This window comes from Alligator mississippiensis, chromosome 1 (genome assembly GCF_030867095.1).
Source record: "Alligator mississippiensis isolate rAllMis1 chromosome 1, rAllMis1, whole genome shotgun sequence".
Classification (NCBI taxonomy): Eukaryota; Metazoa; Chordata; order Crocodylia; family Alligatoridae; genus Alligator; species Alligator mississippiensis.
The window spans coordinates 149,366,555-149,388,039 of NC_081824.1; the positions used below are offsets into that span (position 1 = coordinate 149,366,555).

The 21,485-nt window shown below is 43.2% G+C and overlaps 1 long non-coding RNA gene across 2 annotated transcripts; it reads left to right on the forward strand.

The window, feature by feature from the left end:
- Nucleotides 1–16,906: 16,906 nt before the first annotated feature.
- Nucleotides 16,907–21,252, forward strand: LOC109281189 (uncharacterized). 2 transcript variants are annotated; one of them, XR_009461615.1, is made up of 4 exons: nucleotides 16,907–16,987; nucleotides 18,119–18,184; nucleotides 19,102–19,433; nucleotides 19,993–21,252. It is a non-coding gene; the product is annotated as an uncharacterized LOC109281189 (long non-coding RNA). The 2 variants fall into 2 exon arrangements; XR_002087754.2 differs by having other exon boundaries at nucleotides 19,363–19,433.
- Nucleotides 21,253–21,485: the final 233 nt, after the last annotated feature.

Genomic DNA, 21,485 nt, shown 5'->3' on the forward strand with positions numbered 1-21,485 from the left:
ATATTAGAGCATGGATCCTGACATGTCTTTGATACAGGCTGTGTAGCAGATACTTTGATCACGCCTTGCAGACGAGGATGCCTTGAACTCTCCTGGACAAAGTTCCCAGGGATGAAAATGGAGAGTTTGCTGTACTTGTACAGTGTGCTGTGAATAGGAGAAAAACTGTTTTGAAATAAAGCTGTCAGGTCACTGAAAATGAATTGTCTGACCACTGCCCCCTTTTTCCCTCTGTTGTTACTATGGTTTCTCTGCTCTCAGAAGGAGAAAGAGGGGACATTTCCTACTGTTCACAGTTTTACAAGTATTTCAACAATGTCTCCATTATGGCAGATAAACAAACAGAGAGGCCCAATCCTTCTTCCTGTTGAAGTCAGCCACAGAATGCTCCGTTGACTTTGAGAGAAGTAAGGCCAGGCTGCTCTTTTCCCACACTTTATTGCGGATTGATTGGCCAAAGCACCTCAGTGCTGGCATTCATATCTGAGCTAATCCATCTCTCCCCAAAGATTTTTATATGGCACCTATCACTGGGCTGTTGGCAGCTTTGCCTAGCTGTAATGTGGGAAGATGATATTCTGTAACTTGGGACTCTAGCAACTTGCTTGAAAGCCACAGCTCATGTCCAGCTCACATACAAATCCTTAGCAAGTGTCCTGGCCTGTGTAAGTACATCTCATCTTAATCATAAGGGAGTCAGCACAGTATTTTGGGGGCAGAATAATCAGAAGCTAGAGGTGAGAAAAGACATTTTGCTAAATTTTAAATCCTGAGGTTCTACATTTAGTTGGAATTTTAAAACGCTGACTTCCATTAGGCTCTGGCAAAATTGGAATATTGAGCTGAAGCATGTAATTCATAATATGCATTAGTTATTTGGTATTATTCAGATCCCTTGTGTTTTTGGCTCAAGAGTTACTTCTGACCCAAACTCTCTAGACACAATTCTGCTCCTAGTTTTCAGTTCAGAATGTCACTGGGCATGTCTACACGTTCATTAATGTGCCAAGTTACTGCTCATTAAATTTAGCACTTGAATAATCAAGTACTAAAGAAATGCACAGTAACTGGTGTTACTGTGCAGTAGCACTAGCACACTCCTTTTTAGTGATGCTACTGCTCAGTAGCATATTAGCACTGTATGTGTTGTGACGTGTTAGTGCGCAGTATTATTAGGCTACTGTGCAGTTAGCATCTCATGTAGACATGCCAACTAACTACAAACAGCATCTTTAGGTTTAGTGCTCAAATGAAGGCAACGGTTAGAAATAAAAAAGTCATACATAACAAAGAAGTAGATGGTAAGTAATATAAATGGGAAAATGTCATCATAGAAAAGAGAGATGGAAGGGAACATGAGAAGCCAACCAGTTCATCCCCCTGTCCCAGGGTGGGATCAAATATACTTAAACCATTCCTAACAGATGTTTCTCTAACCTGCTTATAAAAATCTCCAGGGATGGAGGTTCTGCAGCCTCCTCAGCTAATCCACTCTGGTATTTAACTGTCCTTACCTAGGATTTTTTTCTCCCGATAGCCAAACTAAATCTCACTTGCTGTAATTTAAGTCTGTCACTTCTTCTATCTCCAGTGAACAAATCTGTACACTAACACTATGTTTACCCATAAGAGAACTGAAAAAGGAAGCTAAAGACATCAGAGAAACATCCATGGTTAGTGAGGGTAAAGTTTTTAAGAAGCAGTTTGTTATATCACTTGTTTCTAATATATTTAAAAAACTATTTCAGAAGTCTACACTCAAGTATGTTAGCCTGCAGCCTCATCTTAAGGTTCACCAGAAGCTTGGGTACCAAAGCAGCCCCAAGAGATGCTTTAAATGTTAAATATAGCCAGAGAGAGAAAGAAGACTGACAAGTGAAAAATATTTGAGTAGGGACAACTAATCCCTTGAGCTGGCTGTCCGTAGGGGAGCTGGAGTGTCAAAAGGTCCCATAAGCAATTCAAACTCTAATTTGATGAGCAAGAGGCAGACTGCCCTTTCCTTTGCAATCTTGACCTGACTCCTGCTTCCATCACAGCTAAAGTTGCAGAGGCTCTTCCATTCTAACCTCTGTTTTATTAGTTTACACATTTATGAAACTTTTAACTTGCTGAATTCTCCAGGCTTAGTTTTTGCCTGTCAGCAAATCAATTTGAAAGTTTATCCAAAAAAAAAAGTTTTGGTTTTTGAGTAAGAGGAGCATGTAAAAATATTACTGCTGACCCCTTTATGCTTGTTACTATACAAATAACTGTGCCACTAACAGAATCAGTGTTGCATATTTCCCCCTCAAGCTGAAATTTAGCAGGGAAATAACTTTCTCAGAGGCTTTCTCATTCCTTCTTTCTCCTGCTTTGCACTCCTTGTAGCCATTTTCAGAGAGTGCCAAAATATCACCCCTTTGTACAGATGTAAATGACTGTGCAAGGGAAAGAAATCAGGGCAGAGTTGCACCTTATAGACTAACTAAATCAGAAGTCTATGGCATAAGCTTTTGTGAGTTGAAGCTCACCTCATCAGATGCTGTGAAAGGACATGGGCAGTGACGACTGGGGCCCCTCAGGAAGGTTATGCTTGTCTATGTGCTCACCTGTGGCTAAGCTAGCTGTAGGCTAAAGTGTACTACAAATGTCAGTGGGATAGGAAGGGCTGTGGAACTACTGAAGTTTTCACAGAACTTGGAGATTTGAAGATTGGAAGGAACCACTGCATTCATCTTTTCTATGTACCACAGATAATATTCTTTCATCCAGTGATTCTTTTGTTGAGCCCCCAGACTTGCAGTTGAGCTACAATTTTGGAAATTTTTTTGGAAAGATTCTCCATCTTGATTCAAAGTCTCCATATGGTAAAGGATTTATTGTATTCTATGGCAATCTGTTCCAGTGGTTAATTACTCTCATTGTCAAAATTAGCCTCTTTTTTTTCCAGATTGGACTTGGCTGGTTTCAAATGCATTGAAATCAGTGGAATTACTTGGATATAAAACCATGGCAATGAGATAGTTAATCAGGCCTTCTCATATAAGCTAAGGAAGGGTGTGTTGTATTAAAACTGTCATTTCCTGATATATGAGTGCTCATCTATGCAACCACGGCATCCCTTTTTTGTATGGTACATCTATTATAGCATCATGGTAGCAATGTATTAGCTGAGGTTAAGATGGCATTTCCATTTTATAACAGGCTAGTTTCTGATGAAGATCTTGACATAATTGGGAATGACTGCAAATCTGCTTTTATAATTAGAATTTGGTCTTTAGCCTTTCCCTTTCAGGGGGGTTGATTGGAAGCCGGAGAGACCTTACATCTCAGCATGCTGTTTCCTGCAGTTTCTTTCATCCTTATTACAATGTGTGTACCAAATTACTCTTAGGGTTAAGAATGAAGCTGTATAGGCCTTGCAGACCCAGAGCAAATAAGTGATTTGCACTAAGTTAAAGTCATGGCATGGAGAGACTGTAATAAGGTTTCCATTGTCAAGTGGGTGGCTTTACCAACATAGCATTTGAGTCTACTAGGAGTATCATGGTGCACAGATGGTCAGGTTATTTTAAAGAACTTTCAGCAGTTAAAGATTTTTCCTAAAGGTTTGTGTTAGATGAGAAGTGGAGGGGGGTGAGGAGAACAAGATTTTTAGAAAGACATAGTATCATAGTACCTTTGGTGGGAGTGCAGGGGGTGGAAAGATCTTTTCAAAGCACTAAACCCACTCTTTTATTGACAGGGTATTTTTTTTTTTGGGGGGGGGGGAGAGCCTTGCAAGTCTCCTAAACCCTCTGAAGCTGAATCAGATTCTCATCCTGTATAACTTGAACCCTTCACACAGGGTCCAGAGTGGGTTTTGTAGACCCTGCTGAACCTTATGCTGCCACAGCTGCACTGCTAGCAGCACCCAGGCAAGCTAGCTTAAATCTGGGTCAGATAGGTTTACAGGAGTTCACTCATATCGTTGGACTGCGGTGCAGACAAACCCACAGACCAAGGAAATCTGCTATGCTGAACCTCAGATCAAGCATCTCTACCATCTGCCCTGTCACTATTGGGATTTTTAAGGTCAGAAGGGTACACTATGTTAATCTAGCCTGACCTCCCATGTAGCATGGGCCATGGACTTTCACACAGTTCCTATTGTGGAGAGAATTAGTCTTCCTTACTTTATAAATGAACATATGGACCCCATAAGAATGACTGAAGTCAAGCATATATTTTAGGTGTGGTTTCTGGTTGCAGTTATTTTTCTCAAAACCAATTATTTTAGTTCCTACTGCCATTCCTTAAGATGAGAAAGAAGTAGATTTTGTCTCTGGAGTAGGGGGAATCTCATGCAAAAGAGATCGGCTTTTCTTCTAGTGCCTATAGCTAGGTCATGGAATCCATGGGGAGCAGGAGGTGGGGAAGCAGTATGTAAAGTGTCATAGAGCACTCATGGGACTTTTCAAACCAGCTTCCATTGAACACCACAGCTGCTCCCAACCAGCAGCTAGATTCCCTTCCCCCCTGGAACCAACAGTGAACTTCTGTTTGGTTTGGGGTAATGTTGTAACTCAACATTTTGCAGAAATCATTCTGAGTTACAGCTAGGAGCTACACTTCTCCCTGCACCCAAAATGGATGCCAACAAGAGGGGTATCAGGCCTGTTGTCAACACCATGGCATGTTCATACTCTAGGGCAGATCTATATGAGAAGGAGGAAGTGTAGAAAACATAAATGCCTCCACTGTGACTTATATGTCACAGCTTCTAAAGATTTGGCACTCCACAAATTTCAATTCTGATTTATACTTTGATAGAAATGTTCACAGGCAGGTCTAGGACTTCGAAAAGAGGGGTGGAGATGGTGTGGTATACCCTTACCATACCCATTTTTCATCAGTTAAAAAAGAAACGAAAAGTACGCTAGGGACCTAGGGCTATGTTATTCAGTTTAAGAACAAAGCAAAAGAGAAAACTTTCTTGGAATGTGCATTAATCTGCTATATCATATATTATGTATAAAAACATAAAAAACTAGGCAAAATAACCAAAAGATGTTGTTTCATCATTTCTGTAGTCATTAGAATTAGATGTACATCTCCTTCAGATTTGTAAATAATCTAGCCTTCCTGAGCATGTTGTCAGTGCATCCAATGCTTTACTGAATATTTCCATACCTGAGTTGTTATTTCTAGCTAGAGTTAAAAACCATCTTCAGGGCTATGAAATAGGAGCAACTACAGACAGCAGAATTGCAGCAGGAAGCATAGCTTGATTAATAGAACCATTGAAGACCATTAAAAAGGATCATTAACACCTGTGGAATGAAGAGTTTAGAACAAATCAAATAAATTATAATGAGCCATGAAGTCAATTGATTCCCTCAGTGCTGCCTGAATAATAATGATGCTGCCGCTGCCAGGCAATTCAAACTTTTAAGTGAACTAGGAGGGATGCAAATGCCTGACTGCACTCCTCCTGGATCCACCCCTAGAATCATTCATCCTTGAAACCTAAGGCCAAGTTCTGCCCCTGGATGGGCATATGTCACTCCAGCTGACTTCAGTGGGAGTTGCATTTGCATTTGTGAGAGTCAGCTTTGGCCGTGAGTAGTAATTAAGCAGCCTCTGAAATAACTCATTGAAATAATGGTCATAAAAACAAACTAGGTCATTGCTATCAGTTGCATTGGTCCAAATATGGAGTAAGGCCTGAATCCTCAAAGGGTTTTAGGCCATGTTTACTGTAGGGGCTCTCAAAAGCACTATTCTGCTCTAGATGAGCTGCTTGTTAAGCTGAAAACAGCATTGCTCCATCTGTGGCTTGGTTAATTAGAATAGTTGAGTGCCAGGGCTGTTTAGCCTGCTCCCAAGCTAACAGCCTGGATACTGCTGCACTGCTTCTGGTTTACCTGTTGTTGTGTTTCAGTGGTAGAATCCTTATCTGCCACATGGGAAACCTGCGTTTGATTCCTGGGTGGTGCAAATGACTACAGTCATCGAGGCACTAAATGTCAGGACTTGGTCTGGCATTTGGATTCTGTCTCAATAATCTAAAGAGGGGATGGAAGGTCCAGGCAGCTTCCACTCCTCCATACTCTTGCCTACGTATACAACAATGGTCCTGGTCACTGTTCATGCATACACCATGATCAAGAAGGATCAATGGCTGCCTACTACTAGTTTCTGGTTTAGGAGGCAGCCTGTGCTGAGAGCTTGGGGACACTACTTTAGAGCAGGCTAAATTTACCATGTATAGGCATCTCTATTCCATTTGATTTCAGTGGGAGCAAGCTGCCTAAATACCTTGGAGGATCTGAGCCTCAGCCTGTAGGGCCAAATTCTGTTCTCACTCACCCAGTGTTCAGTGGGAGTCAGTGGAATTATTCCAGATTTACTTCTGGGTAAATGAGAAAGCACAGGCCTGTCTCCTTTTCCTGTGAAGGCTAAAGGAGAGGAGCACTCAAGCAGGTTTTCCTTGCAGAGATTTCTCTCTGGCAATGCAGTTGGGTTTGAGGGCAGTGTTGCCTTAGTCAGTGGAAAAGTCCATAAATCCCAGGCACTCAAGGCTATTAGAAAGTGATCACAGCTGATGGGGTGCAGGCCCTGTACTGCTGAACTCTGGGCCCCTCTAGTTCCAGTGGTATGGCATTCTGAGGGTCTCTGTTGGGCACATGTGTTTTGGGAATCCCCTGAGAGAGGGATCCTTGCTGCAAAGGTCATGGGACACAAGAGAATATATATATATGCAGCCTTTTTACATTTTCTGGGGCAACTCCATTCAGCTTGCCCTTTTTTTCCATGGTCTACCATCTGCCAGCCCCATCTCCCCACCTGGGGTCTTCAAACCAGCAGACAGCCCACTAGGAGATCCTGGAGCAGTAATTCTCAGCCAAGGTGCTTTGGCACCCTGGGGTGCCTTTAGATCCTTTCAAGGGTACTACAGGATGCCACCCAGTGTTAGGTTTACAACTATAATTAACAAGATAAACCCAGAGATTTCAAATAGAAACCCATAGTTATGGCCTTTCTGAGTTCTTTGCAACACAGAAATTGCTGTATTATTTTTCTGTAGGCAAAAAAGAACAAAACCTTAAGAGCTGGCATTTTTTGAAGGGTGCTGTGAATCTCTCTAAGGGTGCTTCAAGCCTGGAAAAAAGGTCTAAAACCTTAAAAAAAATCCTAAAGCCTAAAAAAAAGCCTAATACTATTGTCCTGAAGAAAGGAGCAGCACTGCAGCTGAGGTGGCTGTACCCCAATGACCTTTTATGAGGACCAGGTGATGTCTGGCAATAGAGGTTCTCTTGTATCACAGATACAGCTGAAGCGATCAACTCCTTTTAAGTCAGTGGCCTTACAGGGCTTTAAAAATGCAGAGGCAGGCCCAATGACTTCCCTAGGGTTTACTTGCATTTAGAAGTAGGAGAAAAGAGGACAGGGACTTGAGTAGATTATAATGACTTATTGTTTCTTCAGAGCTATAGTGTTGGGTGCTGTACAGATTACAGAATGCTCTAAGGAAGTGTTTCTTGGCTAGGGACATAAACTGGTTTAAATGATCAGAAACTGGTTTAAACCTGCAACAGAGCAGAAGTTCTGTGCACATAAACTAGTTTCAAAATGGCTGAAACTGGTTTAAGACACCCTTGGCTGAATGTAGTACGACACTTAACTGATTTGGGTCAAACTGGTTTATGAAACCTCTGTTTCGGACTCCTTCCTGGTTTAAATTAAATCAGAGTCCCCCAGCATGCTTTCCAGCCCTAGACTGGGCTGTATGGTCTGCTCCAGCAGAGAAGGGTTGGTGGCAGGGAGAGGGAAGAGGCAGGGACTGCCCCTCAGGCAAACCCCAGCTCAGGTCTGGGGCCAGGTAGGGCATTAAACCCTTACTTCCCCCAAGTACAGAGTTGTTCTGCCCTGCTAAACTTACTGAAACTGTGTGCTGGCTGCGATTGTGGACTACAAATCCCAGAGGCATCTGGAAGCAGGAAGAGGAGGTGATTGGTAAACCTCTGGAGTCCTGCTGCTGTAATTCTGGACTGCAAATCCCAGAGGCTTTGGGGGCAGTGGGAAGAGGAAGTGAACACATAGCCTAAGCTGGCTATATGCCAGAGAGCTGTGCTGTAGCACCCCAGGTCTTCTGGCCTGAGCCACTGCAGGCATGTATCTGCATTTTGTGGATCAAAAGTGAATGCGTGTCCAATTGTTTCTCAGTTTAATCTCTGCAGTTTAGACTAACCTGCAAAGACTGAATCAATTCAGCCTCAGGTTTTTTGACTGTTTGTACTTAGCCAAAGAGCTCACAGTCATAGCAGAGAGAAGTAGTATTTTCCTCATTTTACCACATGAGAGTCTTATTGCAGAGAGATTAAGTACTGTTTTCAAGGGAGTCTGTGGCAGAGCTGGGAACTGAATCCAGCTCATCTGAATCCTGGCCTACCATTCCCCTGAAGGGGAGTAACTCTGCTGTAGCTGAAAGCAGAATTTGCTCAGGAGCATTTGGTATCTAGGAAGCAGTCACAGGGTCAGAGAAAGGTGAATGCTTGCAGAGACTTGTTTCCTAGGGTCCCGTTTTTCAGGGGAGAAACCATAACCCAGCTCTCTGCTTTAATCTGCTGCAGTACGGTTTGTTTGACTGGAACACCTTGACAGAAAAGAGGGATTTGTAGGATTGAGAGAAACACCTGCACCACTTAATAGGAGGAATCTGAGAGAGAAATGGCAGCTGGAAGGAGATCATCTGAATGTGGTATTAACATAGGAATCGCATGCTGCTTTCTCATCATTAGGCTAGAAGAGTTTTAGCTTTTTAAATGGATAATGAGGCAAAGACATTATGCAGAATTAACACATTAAGACGTACATGACAGGGTACACTCTGCCTGCCAGACGTATCTTTGTGACAATGGCCAGACAGCAGTGAGAGCCCCGGAGGAGTTCCAGCTGGCGTTCCTCTGGGGATTCTCCAAGGAGGACTCTCTGTGCAAGGAGAGCTCTGGCCCCCTTTGCCAGGGTGAAGTGTGCGCTCTCCCCTATCTTCAACTAGCACAGGGGGTAAATTCAGGGCCACAACTTCCCTGCCCCCACCATTTGGAATGCCTGCTACAGCTGATGGTAACAGGGAGCAATGGCTCTGTTCTCCAGCTATAGTATGGCAGGTGTCCACGTAATGGCACAGAAAGGAGGTGAGGTTATAGTGCAGTCCGCCACAGTGTGATCCAAGGTAAGGTGATCTCCTTTGCCTCAATGAAGAAACGCTGTTTGTTTTGCCATCAGAAGTGCTTTAATTGTATTTGTTTTTCTCACATCCTCAAAAAACGGAGATGCAAATTACAGGAGAAAGAGAAAGCCAGTGGGGTAGAAAGTGATGAGTGACAGATGGGGGATGGGAATGTTTCTCTTCAGTGAATTCTTGCATGCAGACAACTTAACTGTAAATTTCCTGCAACTGTGAAATCCTTAGCAAAAAGCAAACAGGGCATTGAACACAAGCCTGAGATCCAGCAATGCCTGCATCTTAGTTGTGGCCCCACCATTATCATCTCTGGAAGGGACCTCCAGAGGTTATCTAGTCTAGCCCTCTGCCTGAGGAAGGATCAGCCCTATCCAAACCATCCTATCCTGGTTTCCCAACCTGTTAAATGCAGATGAGGGGACTGTAAATTTGAGGGGCAAGGAGCCATCCTTTATTAAACATTTGTACCAAGCTCAGCACAAGGGGGAACTCTAGCAGCTTTTGCAGCATACATGTCTGAATAATAAATAATCATAACAGATTGCTTTCCTGACTGAGATGTGATGAGAATTAATGAGCTGATTTATGTAAACAGCAAAATAAAATATCACGTGGTTCTTATGTAATGTTTGCATATGTTGTTATAAGTAGTGTGCCCCCATGTTAAAAGAGACCTACCACTTTTCCAGCAAAGCAAACAATGAACTAGCTGTATGTGCTAATGAATGATAATAGTAGCTTAGGGGCCCAACAGCCTTAGGGAGTCATTATGTGATGGCAATGCACTCAATAAAGGGATTAACTATAATTATGGGACTAACTTTATTAATTTCACTGGTAGATGCACAATATCACTTACTGTTTTTGCATGGAATTTTCAAAAGCCCTCAGCATTGGCCTAACTTGGCTCTCACTAAAGACCACTAGAAATTTTGGCACTGACTTTAATGGTAGCAAAGTACTTTTGAGAATCCCATCCTTAGCCTATGACTTCTTTGCGTGTTATAGTGAGAACAGCAAGAATAAAGACCTACACATCCTTTATGGATAGCCTCCTCCTGATCTTGTCCGCTTTTACTGGTTAGGGGGATATTTGTATGCAGAGCTCCAATGAATACTAGAAGGTCTGGACAAAGGAAAATAAATTCCCCTGAAAGTGGGATTCTGAGGCAGTACTGATCAAATACTCCAAGACACAGGTGACTGGTACAGGGGGGAGGGGGCACGTCCCCCCCCCCCCCAACCCCGAGGTTGGCCAACTTGGCACCGCTCAGAACGGGGAAGTTTTTTTGCTGCGTGGGTCGGAGGCATGTTGGTGGGGAGGGGGCACTCAGCCATGGCACAGAAGTGTAGGAGTGGATATGGGGCTTTTGGCCTGCCCCTGGGCCTACTCACAAATTGTGCCCCCCACCCTCCCCCCGACTCAGGAGGCACTAGTCACCCCTGCTCCAAGATGTGGTTGAGGACACTTTGCTAGGAAGATGCCATCTTCCAGACATGGTGTATGACCAAGCTATCAGAGTACCTGTGACTTTATAAGCTCAGGTTGCATGTGTCCTGCCCTGATTCCATTTGGCATAATTATGTGTTGCTTGCTTAAATTTAATCTACCATTGCAATTGGACGCTTTTTTTTTCCTAATCTAAACAGTTATTTAATGTTGCTGTACATTGTAAGAGACTGACAGCAATTTGGGGGATGAAATTATTTCATTGGTGAATGCAGTGAAGCCCAAGAAGCATAGAACTCCTTCTTCACTTGGTTTCCTCTGTGTTTAAAAAGTCAAACATCACTTGTGTTGCCAGGGTGGAGGGATAGTAGTGTGGGTTGAGTCAGAGTGCAGAAGATTGCAAGGCAGGGCATGCTATAGATTAACTATTGTCTCCAGTGTACAGTTCCAGCCCTACAAACTTTGTCACGTAGCTTTTCCAGCACAGTTGATACTTGAGATAAATAATTACTCTGACAGAGGGCATGATTTCTCTTCCTTCTGTGGATACAGGAGACTGACATTAAGTATTCAGGGTTTAAGGGGAATAGTCTCTGAATTTTGAGTGCACTGTACTTCCAAAATTACACCCGAGCTATTTTGTTCCCTGTGGAACCCCACTGAACTCACAAACTTTGAGTCAAGGTCAGATCTGGCCTTTCCCCGAGGGCAATAGTGAAAACCAATCAGGTCCTTCTGTATACCTTCACTCATAGTGTAAGAATTTGATTAAATTAACAGCTGGTGAATGGAGAATGTAGTACAGGAAATACTGCTTTTTGCAGCCTTCTGGCATTGTGACCTGTTCGAATTCATGGTTTCAGGAGGTCATCAAGTCAAATACTGTAGTTAGGATTTTTTGAAAAGCAATAATATAAGGCATGCTGTGATAACAGCAATCTCAGTTCAAGTTTCACAGCAGAAAGTGATCACCAGCAGGGGACCAGATGGAATTCCCTCCCCATGTATAGCACTGGATAAGTGGCAAAGTACTTTGAGCAGGGAGTATGAGAGGCTGAGTAGGCCTTCACTCCAGCTGGGCAGCTGCACAGAAAAACAGAATCCTGAGGTATATGCATGAAGTCAAGTAAGTCCCAAAGTTTTAGTTTTAGGAAAGCCATCAAGGGTGGAGGAGCATTTTCTTTATACTACCCAAGTAGCCTAGTGGTTAAAACATATGTCTAGGGAGCAGTGGACTCAGGGTTGAGGCTCCCCCTTACCTAGAGGGGGTTTGAATCTGTGTCTCATACTTCCCAGCAGTGCTCAAACCCCTCATTAGCTCTCCCCTTACAGCTGGCCTTCTGGGCAGCCAAGTGAGGAAGATATGTGGGGCCAGGAGGAAACATAAAAGCCAGAGGGTATATGGCTCAGTGAGATAGATGTTGCCCTAGGTTCTAGCATGCTTCCTTGCTCCCAGTGAAGCAGAAACAGTAACATGCTGTTTATCCCATGAATATTAAATGCAAGGTACAGGAGGCCATGTTTAAGAAATAGGTTCAAAACCTCTGTGGGTACAGACCCACTGGCCTGCTTGGGCAGACAGGCCCTGCAGTCTTTCTGCTTTTATGGATGTCCTTGCCTTTTGTGCTTATCTTTATGAATATTATTATAATCAGTCATCCCTAGCTTCTGAAATCTCTCTTCTGTGCAGGGAGCTATGCCCTTAAATTCTCAGCAGTGAAGATGCATGGGGTCTCTCTGCTATGTGTGCTCTGAGCTAGCTACTCTCTGGGAATCTCTTTCATCAAGTGACTCTTGTGTTTGCTGGACGAAATGAACAATGCAGCTTTTGAACTGCAAACAAATGGTTTATTGGAAAAGGAGTGCAAAACCAAACAGCTCAAACAAGCACAGGGCTTCTCAATTGGGGTTTCAACAAATAAAAAACAACATGGGGCGAAGGTGAAGGGGAGGAAGTAGAGCAAACTTCATACAAGTGCAAGAAGAGGCATCAGTGCAAATTTGGCAGGTTTCAGGTGATGTGCAATCTGCATGCTGGGCTGAGCTCAAGGAGCAGAGGAGAGACTTTCTTCTTCCCTGTGCAAGAACAGAATCCCTGGGATGGCCTCAGGCCAGTGTGGGAGTTGAAAGCAGCTGGGGGCTTCTAGCCTCTCTGCCAGCCTGGCAGGACCTGCTCATAGGGTGGCCATCGTAGGACAGTCCAGTTGTCCTCTGTCCTCTATTGATATGAAATCTGATGCCTTTATGTCCTCTATTTTTCTCTTCAAGACAAAAATAGAGGATATAACGACATCGGGTTTCGTATCAATAAAGGACAGTCTCTCAGAAAACAGGAATGTCCTCTGTGATGTCCACCCTACCTGCTCATGTCTGTTTTTTCCTAGCATGAGTTCCTGTCTAGTTTTAGTAGTTGTGACAAATGGATCTCTGCTGGGCTCCAGTGGTATTGGCTGGATGAGATTAGCAGTGCACAGGGAGGCTGAATGTTGGAACCTGTTTATGGACTCCAGCAGCATGGACTCATTTGTCATAAAATCCAGCATGGCACACTACATCTGCTACTTGATCACATATGATATGACCCATTATCAGGTCCAGATCCCCCATGGCAGTAGCCATGGCAGTGTTGTTTATTGCCAGACTCTGCTGTGCCAGCTCTTTTAAATACCTGATGGTCCTCTCTGCATTCAGGAGCCTTGGTGCCATGCTTTGAGTTCCTTCCAACTGTCAGCAGGTCTGGCCGGCTTGGAGGAGAAACTAGCCAGCTCATCCATCGTAGGAGACCCAAGCAATAGGTATGTACACAAAAATGCTAACCCATGACATTTGAAACATGGAAGAATTCCTCTCGATTCATCTAAGGGTATATTAACTTTGGTTGGGGCAGGACATCACAACCTAAGGGGCTTGGATGTGTCGTGACTTTTTAAAAATTGGGATTGCTTGACTTCCCAGAGGTTAGCCCTTTCATGTGTGCATGACCTTACATACTGTAGCCGATGGGAAACTGATCAATCACCTGTACACTGAAAACGGATGTAGCTTTTGCTCCAAACACACACTTACAAGAACATCACCATTTTTGTCTCTTTCAAAGTTTTTTTTTTTTTTTTTTTTTTTTTTTTTTTAATAACTGGAACTCAATGTAACAGGCAGATATGCTGAAAAACTGTGACAGCATATCAGCTCATTGAGAATTTGAGCTGTTGCTACTTCTGCTTGGTTGGGTGCCATTCCAAAGTAGAATTTGGATTTGATTTTGGTTTTACATCAGATTTCCATCTGTGTGACTGCTGATTTCAGTGGAGGTATTCCTGATTTGTACCTGAGATTGAAGTCAGATGCCTCTCTTTAAGCTGAGATTCCGGCACTGACTTTTCTCAATGTAAACTGGGAGCATCCCCAGTGAAGTCTTTCTAGTGATCCTCCTCTTTCTTAGACCTTGCAAAATGGCTATAAAACATTATCATTCTGATTAAGTTGCATTTTACAATTGTGACAAATAGGTGTGAACAATGGTACAAATTACAAAATTGGAGTAAGATCAGAATGGGGCTGAATAGCTTTATAGCTTTAATAATTTATAAATTAAGGGAGTTATATTTCTTTATGAGGAGTTAAGTAATAACATGACAGCATAACCCAGGACAGCAAGCATGTATGATCTTTTGTTTCCATCTTATCAAACCATCTGCTGCCATCCACTCTTGTAACTTTTATGTTTGATATCAGGTGAGATTTTCAGAAATGTTTATGTAACACAGGAGCACAAGTCTCATTGACTTTCAATTAAATTTGTGCTCCTCAATGAGGCATGTAAATACTGCAGCGGACTTGGGCTCTCAGCACTTTTGAATATTCAGCCTCTGCGCTGTGCTCATAATACACTAGATAAGGTGAGCTGAATTAATTTTTCCAAGTCTTCGCATTTGTAAAACTAAGATTTTGATGCAAATATGAATATTTGCTACTCTCCACAGAAAATTTACATTTGGATAATATTTAATGTTTAACTAAACTATATATTTTTGGACAAATGGAAAACTCAAGGGAGTTTAAAAGACTTACTTACTAGGATGAAAATCGTAGGGGGGGGGGCGGGGTAACAGAACTCATGTCTCCCCTCTTCCAGGCCATCACTAAATCCACTGGAACACATTATGTGTCTAAAAAGAAAAAAACCCAGCATGTAAATCATTTAACTGATGTAAATGTGACTCTTGTAGCCAGATATGCAGCATGTAGCTCCAGTACAGTGTATGCCATGTTGTAACCCAAACCTGTATGAACACAGTTTCTTTTTAGGAATCAAGCAGAAACTGGTAATTACATGAGGAAGGTAATAATGATTACCTTGCTTACAAGCAAAGGCAGAAGTTGTTGCCTCCAGCACCATTTAAAAAAGAAAAAAAAGTGAAAAGCAGGAAGAGGTGGAACCTGCCATGGAATTTCCCATGAGGAAGAGGAATCGGCACTTGACAGGTTAATTGAATGTTTAGAGGAGCAAGCTGACATAAAAGTACATATTCTTTTGTATGGCTCAGAAAGGTTGAACTTTAAAAAATAACAAACAAAGCAAAGGAAATATGGAAGACTAGGCAGGAAAATGCCATATGGATGGGATAAGCTTATTTAATCTCCGTTCCAATGATTGTAATCAACCAGCTGAGATGTCACCCAACAAAGATCCTAGACATGCTCATGCTGTTAATGCAAGATTGAGGGCTAATTAAGCTTCACTAGTGTGGTGACCATATGATTATTTTGGGTGGCCCCTAGCTCATTTTCTAAAGTTAAATACACTTGTTTTCTAGCAGTTGGACTTCAATTGGAGGTTAGGCTACTGGAAGTTAGGTAGATTTCACAGACTGACCACTGCCTCCTACATTTTGAAAGTTAAATGCCAGTGTTTTGTTGCAGTGAGGTTCTGCCTTTAGGGATCAATAGAATCACCAGATAGTCCCAAGGGAAGACATTATTCCAGCACTCTATCAAGTGTTTAGTAGGATGTCTAACGTGTTTTTTCTGACTCACCATTTGTATAAAGTGTGTTTACAAACTGCACATGACTAGATACTTATTAGGGATGTAAACATTGTTAAAAAGAAGTATCCATTTAACTTCCTTTAGTTATATCAATTAAACAGTTAATATATAGCATGTACCTCCTGGCTGGGGGGTGCAGAGCCCCCAGCCAGCATCTGCTTCACCCCACCCCACCCCTCTGTGGGGGAGGGGCTTCAGCTGCCTGCCCAGAGCAGCATGGGTAGCTGGGGGCTGTACACAGACCTGCTTGGAGGCAGCTGCTGCTGGGGGGCTGCTGCCTGGGGCCTTTGATTGGGGGTTGGGGGGGAGAGCGGGCATGGGTGGCAGTAAGCAATTCATGCAATTCAATGTGCATAGGCCATCAGACAGCTCTCAGACTGAAACAACTTTCGGAGTCAGCTGGATTGGTTAGACTAAGTTCTTTGGGTTAAAGCCTGTGTGTGTATGTTACTTGGTTTGAACAGTACCTTGCACAGTGAAAGCCTGATCCTGTTTGGGGCCTACTGTTGTTACTGAAAAACAAGCAATTCATAATCATGATGCAAATAGTATGGAGTTATCTGGTACAGGAGGTCATGTAATCCATCACCCATCATCCTTTCTTCATGTGATTTTTCACACCTTAGCCAAAGTGCCTGAACTGAAACCCTTTTAGTACATTAAAAGAGGGAAACTACTAGCAAGGCAGTGTCCATTTGGGGTCCTTGGTGTTAAAATGTACCCCATCCTGGTCTGCAGTAGCATTTATCTCTTCCTTTTCAGGACAGGCTATAATGCCTACAGTATTTTCCCAGGCACTTGTGGAGGGAGGGATACAATAAGAAAATCATAGAAAATGGGGGTTGGAAGGGACTTCAGGAGGTCATCTAGTCCAAAGCCCTGTTCAAAGCAGGAGCATCCCCACCTAGATCATCCCAGCCAAGGCGTTGTCGAGCTGGCCTTAAAAACCTCCAAGGATGGAGATTCCAGGACCTCTCTGGGTAACCTGTTTCAGTGCTTTACTACCCTCCTAGTGAGAGAGTTTTTCCTAGAGCTAGTATTCATGGCATAGCATGTAATGGTTGATTTTTAGTTCCTTCCTTGGTTAATTATTTTCTGACTTTGGGATGTGACACAGCTACCAAAAACCTGTTTTTATGTGTTGGTATTAATTTATGGCAAAGATGCTAGAGGTCTTTGTGGGGGTGGATCTAGATGGGGTGCAGTGACATGGTTGTCTCCTTCTTTTCAGACCACCTTGTGGGAGAAGCAGCTGGGACTTGTTTAACTCACCAAAACAGGTAAGAATCCTTCCCCCTTTCCCTCCATGCTCATCCCTTTCTCCTCCTCTCCTTTCTTCCACTACCTGTACTTGCCACTGCTACCATCTCAGGCTATCTTGAGTGTGGGGGAAGTTCCAGAGCTGTTCCTGCCCCACCCCAGCTAGGCTGCATGGGGAGCTAGGCACAGCTGGGGATAGCGGTAGTATATCAGTTCCTCCTTCCTGCCATATCCCAATGGGTCTTCCCTACCAGCCTGGGACCAGACACAGGGATGAGGAACCTGCCCTCCATTGCCCCTGCTGCTGTTCCTGGCTGAGCTTGGCTTCCCATGCAGACTAGCTGGAGCAGGGCAGGAGCAACTCTGGAGCTCTCCCTGCCCCTGGGGCAGCCAGAGACAGCAGCAGCAGTGGGCAGGGGAGGAGGAAATGGGAAGGCAGCGTGGGTTCTGTGGAGCACAGGAGGAAGGAAAGGGGTACCGAGAGTAGGCCGGGGGGAGAACCTTACCTGATTCAGGGACATTAAAAAAGTTTCCAACTGCTGCTCCAGCAGTGTACTCTGCCCACCCCAGTTTTGGGTAGGGAGAAGGTGGGGGTGGAAGTGGGAGTGCAGCCACCAGAGCAGTGCTGGTTGCTACTCCAATATCCTCCTTTACAAAATTGTGGATCTGGCCATGCTTTTATATACCTATTATGAGAAAAATGAACATTGGTAACTCCTCACACATCACATTCTTTTCCAGTCTGACTCAATCCCAGCCTTTCTACAACACTTACTCTTGACAGTTTAGTGGGCTTGGACTTTTTTTGTCAGATCAAGCAAAAAGGTGCTCTGGATCCCCTTGTTTATTATGGTCCTAATGTGCCTTTCAGTTCCATACACAGCTGCCTTTTGTTATTAGTTTAACGTACAGCAAAAGAGCTTGATACCTAAAGGACAGTGCCGTTTATGTCTGGAAAAGATTGAAGAACTGGTGAAGTTGGCCTCCCTCCACTTCCCTCTGGTGACTTCTCTTCCCTCCTAGCGAGAAACAAAGTTTTGCCTTTGAAGTTCATCATGATGCCAAGATTTAGAATGATGTTCTTTCCCCATCTCTCTCTCATCCCCTGTTTCTCCTCCTCTCTCCCCACTCCTTCATCTTTTTTCTTATAGATTAAAGGATATTGCTTAATCTGGTTTCTGGCAATCGGATAAGTCTCCTGAATTCTGCATTTTACAGTAGGTCTTTTTAAATTCAGCATTTATGTTCTAACCTTGTAGCCTGTGTAATGTTGAATGTTTACACAAAGAATCCATTAGCCTTGGAGGCAGGTTATGTTTTGCCAGTACATTTTTGTTTTTAATTTTGCATGGACGAATTGTTTTGTCAGCCAATTAATCATTGCAAAGCTAATGTGGCTTTGGATCTAGAGGCTGTGGGCTTTAAATTTCTGGGAACAGGATTTATTGAAGACTATCACATGATGATACTGTGACAATCCGGTTGAGGCATAGGAAGAGCAATCCTGTTAGTCTGAATTGTCAATAGGGATCATAGCTATCTTCCCGCTCATACTAATACCTTGGAAGCAAACTGATCAGTGCCCAGGTCTATCAGACCATGAAACTAGATTAGCAAACTGGTGCCTTTGTGGCCAAATGATAGAACAGCTAAGCAGCAGAAGTAGATGTAACTAGAGAGAGAGGGAGGGAAGGCAAGTTATGTAAATATGTGGTAAATAGCTCACTTTGAGGAATATAATTAGATAAGACCAAAGCTGCAGCAGCACAGTCAGCTGAATACTAACTTTGCTTCTACTGTATCAAAGGACATGTTGAATGTCGTGGTCAGGAGAACCCCCGTATGAAGAAATCCTTTAAATTTACCTTGACAGCTACAGGGAGTGTTAAACCAGTCTCTCTCATTATACAAACTACTAGGTATAAAGATGTGTATTCATTAAAGTGTAAATGCTTTCCAGTCAGGTATTGACCACGTACACTTTTATACAGCTGGCTTTTTAACAGAACTTAAAAATTCTGTGGAAACAGAGTTGATAACATTGGAAGAATGATGGATGATAGGTTACCTGATTTCCTACAGCCATATAACTCTATACCATCTGCATTATTATTATGCTTGGTTTGTTTTTCAGTAATACCAGTATGCCCCAAACAGGATCATGCTTCTACTATGTAAGGTACAGCACAAATGAAGTAACACACACACACAGGCTCTGACCTAAAGAACTTAGTCTAACCAATCCAGCTGAGTCTGAAAGTTGTTTCAGTCTGATAGCTGTCTGATGGCCTATGCAAAATGAATTTGGTTGCTTGAGTGCATTTTGCAGCGGACAGGCCACCAAAAAAAACAGCTCATAACTAATACTAATTTGCATCCTCATTGGCATGCTCAGCTGAGAGGTTGAGACTTGACTGGACCTGGAGACTGAAATACCATCTACTCACTGAGGTGGGACCTAAGGAGGTAAGATTGACCTGTTTAAAATTATGAATAAATCGTGTAATAATAAAATGATTGAATACCATATTATGTTTGAGGATGTTAAATAAATGTATAATATTCATTAGGTATTTTATCTTCAGCTGTGTTGCTAGTCAAATAATACAAAAATCATTCAACAAATAAAGTATTTGATTAATATTTATTAAAAGAATATAATAAAAAATCTGGTTGGTGTCAGGGGGCTTTGCATGGGAATTAAGTGTGGAATATGCACAATGGATCCATACTGGTCTGCTTTGTCCTAGGCATGTTTCCCATAGACTGCCATAGTCTTTTTGCTACACAGCTTGTGTATAATCTTTGTGGTTAGTTGGTTTAGCAGTTCTTTTAAAGACCTTTTTCTTCCTACTGACTCGGTTGGATATTCCATCCACCAGTTGCAAGAGTAGATGTCAAAGACAGTTTGGGTTCTTCAAATGTGCTCACTGGTATACCTGGATGACCATGTGGATTTCTTACTGACATGGCAGCTTGTTTATTTTACAACTATGACTGTTGTTCTCTTTTGCTTTGTAACAAGACTGAATCCCCAAGGACGTACTCTATGGTGAGCTGACCATTGGCTAACATCAACTTGGGTGACCCAAACTCCATTGTTGACGTGTGCAAGAAAAAACTTTGTGAGCTGTGCATTGATGGCTAATGCTGGGAATCAATTGGTTCGGACCACTGCAAGTAGAAAACCTCCGTGAAGCACAGCCTATGTCATTTTGAGATGCAGAGGGTTAATGGTGAGCTAGAGAAAAGGCTTCGGAGGCAGGCAAGACAAAACAATACTCATCACGCCAGTGCAAGTTCAACTGAGTTTGTACGTGCAGCTTGCCAGAGGGTCTGTCTGTTACACATTGGACTCAGCCACTCAAGAAGCATTGGGGGTATCTGATAGCCCACCAAAGGCACAATATCCACTGTCTCCCAAGACTGATGGCTGCCAATGATGATGACTTTTGTTCTACTTAGAGATGGGTTTGGTGTAAGAATCTATAGAAGCAGCAAGTGTTATAGAATACTTAGTGCATAGAAGCTTGCTTCCCTCATTCTGTTTCCTTCTTTTGATTTTTCTCACCATTTTGATGAGCCAGGAACATTAGGTCTTTGGTAAAGCTTGAAGAGGGGGAAAGGTATAACAAAAAGCCCACACAATACTGGCTAGCAGCCCAGACAATGGCCTGGACAATTATGAGTTGATATACTGAACAGAATGATCAGAACTAATGTGTTGCTTATTGATTACATTATGACAAGCCATTATGTGACAAGCTCTTAAGTGAGTGTTAGGCACAGCTTCCGAGTCTGTAGGTGTATGTCAGTTATACTTATTCTGTCTGCCTTCTTTTGTGTTTCCTTGTGTATATGTGACCAGTAAAATAGTGGGGTAGACAGGACAAGACATAGCATTCATTGGAAAGGGGCCTAACTGAAAATCTCAGCTGCAATCCTTATCTATGAATTTTGGGGAGTGCTGTTTGTAATCTGGATCTGAATTTTTGTGGCCTATCATTTTATTCATCTGCTGTGAGCCTATGGTAGTATCATCATCATCATCATAAATGAACCCATGTTGCACTGACTGTGTAGTTTTGCCAGGAGTTGATGCTGCCTCTCCTACCTGCAGTGTCTGGCATGGAAGCCAGGCACTTGCCAAAGATGGAGGTGGATTGAGCAGGGAGCAGGAAAAACTGTGTCAAGTGTTGAGGGCAGACACAGTCCCAGCCTGCTTGCTGTTCCGGGTGCGTGCCCCAGCGTGGGCTTCTAAAGGCACCTGAATCCTGGGCAGGCAGCAAGGCATCCCACCCCTGTGGGGCTGCATTGCCCAGGCCAGCAAACTCACCCTGAGGGAGAGGCATGGGGGAGCTGCTAGCAAAGGCCCTGCCCATCCTGCAGGGAATCATGGGGGGGGAGGCTTTCCCTTTTGCTTTGACAGGAGCCCTCACACCACCTGACCCCTCTGCCAACTTCTAGTATACCAATAGAGACCACTGCTGCAGGCACCACCGCTTACCCACTGCATCT